Genomic DNA, 3,832 nt, shown 5'->3' with positions numbered 1-3,832 from the left:
CTTTTCTTTTTCTTTCATCCAATTTCAATGACAAGGGGCCCAGAAATAGCTACAAGTCGAGAAAATCTGTTTAATCAAAGCAAGGAAAAAGAATATTGGACATGTCCTCAGGAGAAGCGCTAACCGAAGACACGTGTTTCGGGCATTCGGCCCTCATCAGTACGGTGGAAAAGTGTTAGGTGAGCAACACTTGAAGAGAAACAACAAACAAACGGAGTCCACAACAGAAGCCAGCCGTTCATTTGTGGTTTCCGCAGGAAGACCCAATGGGTTTTCGGGCAACAACCAACATCACCACGTGGGAAGCTATAGCTACCTGCGTGAAAACCTTCTCCTGAGAGCATGTTCAATATTCTCTTTTCTTGCTTTGCAATTTGACCCTCGATAACCTCTTCACATATCTGTACCAGGACTAGGTTTTCACGCAGGTAGCTATGGCTTACCACGTGGTGATGTTGGTTGTTGCCCGAAAACCCATTAGGTCTTCCTGCGGAAACCACAAATGGACGGCTGGCTTCTGTTGTGGACTCCGTTTTTTTGTTGTTTTTCTTCAAGTGTTGCTCATCTAACCTTTTTTCACCGTACTGATGAGGGCCGAAAGCCCGAAACACGGGTCCACGGTTAGCGTTTCTCCTGAGGGCATGTCCAATATTCTTTTTCCTTGCTTTGTAATTTGACCCTCGATAACCTTTCCACATAACTGTTCAATCATTTCAGAGATACACTTCAGCAATGTGAGCAAAATTCCTTGTCTACAGGGTTTCTCGTTCTCGTCAGCCATTTAAAAAATTATTAATCTGATCTCCAAATAAATAAATATAATATCAATTCTTCACGCGAGTGGGCATTCCCTAAAATCAATACGGTCAATCAGGTGTCAATTGTAACAGTTATGACAGTTGTCGCAATAATTCATAATACCTAATCTGAAACGTTCGAAGTTAGTCACGATCATTTCGACTCTCGAAACTATAAGTTTTTTTCTCTATATTTAAAAAGTTTGAGTTGGTGGAAGTAGTGTAATTCGCTATAATTGAAGTGATTTGATTTTTGACTTTTTACTCAAAAAAACACTATGTGAATCATTATCAATTGTAATTATAATCAAACAAAAATTAGCTGAGAATAGTATATGAGATTAAACATATGACAAGTCTGATAACAGGTGTAAACAGCTTGGATTCAATAGACGTACATTTGCTTTATATAAGAATTGAAGCAAAAAAAAACTCCAAAAATGCATAGCTTGCCGTGGGTAAAACTCTTTCCAAAGTTCGCTGCAATGGAGAATGTCTTGGTAGGTACCACGCTACGGAACAATGCACCTGTCTGCGAGACAAAGAATTAATGCTAGTCAACCAGAAGAAATAAAGAGTCTGAGGAAGAAGACAGTGAAGAGGAAAGTGATGATGAGCAAAACAAGAAAAACTCGCCGAGAAAAATGTTGGTCGAAATAAACCCTGGAATATTTAAAACGAATTAGATACACTAGTAAAACAAAATGAAAAAATACTGAAGAAATAGGCGCAACAATTGAAAAGGAGAACAAGTAGATGAAGCAAGAAATTCAAGCAATAAGAGCAGGAAATCTCAACTTAACCCAATAATGCCCAGAACTATGAACTCGTTTCATAATGATAAAGGTTTTGTCAGAAAATGATTGAATATGACCTAGAAAAATGTTAAAAAAAAACTTTGACTTGTAATTTATGGTTTAGACCATGGGTCATTAACGACCCCTTGGGCACTTACAAGATGAAAAAAAGTTTATAATATTTTTTTTTATTCATATGATTTGAAGTGAAAAAAGAACGAAAAATTATTCAAATTCATGAAATTCGTCAAAACAATTATCATGTAGTGAAAATTCACGACTTCCACATGCCTTAGTTGTTGTATTTTTAAAAAGCGAGCATCTTGCTTGGTGGCAGATTATCAATAGAGGTCCATTCAAAGTAGTATAAAAGGAAGAAGCCCTCCTAGGTTTCATTTTATGCCTATGATAACATTTTTTCTCTACAAATCATGAGTTCTACTTCTGCTCTAAGCTGTCGGCAGCTCAATCTAGCAGAATATGTGTCCTCCTTGTCTCCTGAATCACAGTCTGTAGTTTTGCCATTATTTGCAGGGGAAGTTATATGTATATATTTCATCAGGAAGAATTGGTGGATCATTGATATCCAAATTATCCACTTCCTGTAGAAGTTCAGTCACTCTTCCTGAAAAAAATCAGAAATATGAATAGTTCAATAGATGTTGACGACCCATCAGACAAAAATGGCTTGTCATCCACAAACTAAATCGAATAAAAACATTTTTTTACAAGAACATCTAACAGAGCTAAAGTAAAAATGAAACAAAAAAGGATTTGATTCCTGTAGGCCTTTCTTTCGTCAACATAAGATTTTAAAGCTACCTTCTCTATATATTTATAGATGTTTAGCCTATATCAAGGAACATGAACACTTAATGGTAACATTATCCAGTTTTCATGGTTACTCTACCAGAAATAATGCTACTTTGTACATTCCATCACATACAACAGCCAAATATGAAACTTCCCCAGTATATCAGGCCATAACATTATTCAATCATCTGCCTAATACTGTTAAGTTGCTCAATAAAATAAAATTTACAAAAACTATCAAATGTATTTTACATAACAAATGTTATTATAGTGTTAAGGAGTATCTGGATGACAAGTATGTTGTCACATCTTAATTAAGTTTTTTGTTTGTAGAATTAGTTTCAGAAAATTCATTTTTCTTTTTTTCCAATTGACTTATCCTATGCATTTTGTATGTCTTAAGGGATCAATAAATATATTATTATATTATTAATGACATGGAAGCTACTCACCAATAATAATTTGTACACCTGATCACTTTTCTCACTTTCGTCGGTGTTTACAAGCACCTAGAAACATATGCTTCTGTGCGTAGCGAGTGAATGGGAAAACGATGAAGGAAGCATAGTTTGTTTATACCAATGCAAAAGTCGCACCATCTACCACTTGCACTGTGATAGAGTTATTCCTAATCCATGAGTCGTTAACGACCCCTTGGACATTAATGGGTTAAGAAAAGTGGTAGACATTCTGAAAAACCAAGAGACAACTATTAAACGAGACGTTCTGAGAAATAATATCATCAATAGTGGACTAAGACTAAATAAAAATACATGAAAAAAAGATCTAAGTTGTTATGTAAAAAAAATTGGTATCACTGCTACTGAAAAAGATATTTAGTGTTTCAAAATGAGCAGAAAAAATACCAGAACACGTCGTAGTGTTTCCATCAAAAATTGAAATGAAAGATTTTATCATGCTGAAAAATAAAAACAACGGTTTGAAAACGAAAAATATTGGTATATCAACTGATCAAGTGATTTATATTTATATTTCTCCCAAAAATGTATTTCTAAAAAAGCTAGGGAAGTAAATAGTATAAATAAGGTTAAATATGCCTGTTTTAATGATGGGAAAGTTTTTGTAGAAAAACTGACTCAATCCTTACAATAAGAACTGCGTCTGAAGAGGATTTGATAAAAAAAATGAAAAATTAAACATATACTGTAACCAGCAGAATTACAATGATGAACCAAAATTTCGAAATTAAGAATTGGATATCACCTGATATCTTCTTTTTCCCATATTGAATAACATTACACTTTATGGGTATTCAGATTCTTTCATTATTTCAATCACGTTTTCCCTATCAAATAAACTTCTTATGTTGATTTCAAATTAATGTTCTCGTGCAAAATTTAGGTATTTAAGGAAAAACATACAATTTGAAAACAGTAGCACTATCAAAATGAAGCTCACATCGTT

The 3,832-nt window shown here is 34.2% G+C and overlaps 1 long non-coding RNA gene across 1 annotated transcript; it reads right to left on the bottom strand.

The window, feature by feature from the left end:
• Positions 1 to 780: 780 nt before the first annotated feature.
• LOC123683180 lies at positions 781 to 3,590 on the bottom strand. The gene is made up of 3 exons (XR_006747944.1): positions 3,516 to 3,590; positions 2,860 to 3,097; positions 781 to 2,219 (listed from the first exon to the last, which is right to left on the bottom strand). It is a non-coding gene; the product is annotated as an uncharacterized LOC123683180 (long non-coding RNA).
• Between the last annotated feature and the right edge of the window lie 242 nt (positions 3,591 to 3,832).

The sequence above is a fragment of the Harmonia axyridis genome, chromosome 6 (genome assembly GCF_914767665.1).
Source record: "Harmonia axyridis chromosome 6, icHarAxyr1.1, whole genome shotgun sequence".
NCBI classification, from domain to species: Eukaryota; Metazoa; Arthropoda; class Insecta; order Coleoptera; family Coccinellidae; genus Harmonia; species Harmonia axyridis.
The sequence above is the reverse complement of the archived record's forward strand: the minus strand, read 5'-3'. Positions and strand labels throughout refer to the sequence as shown.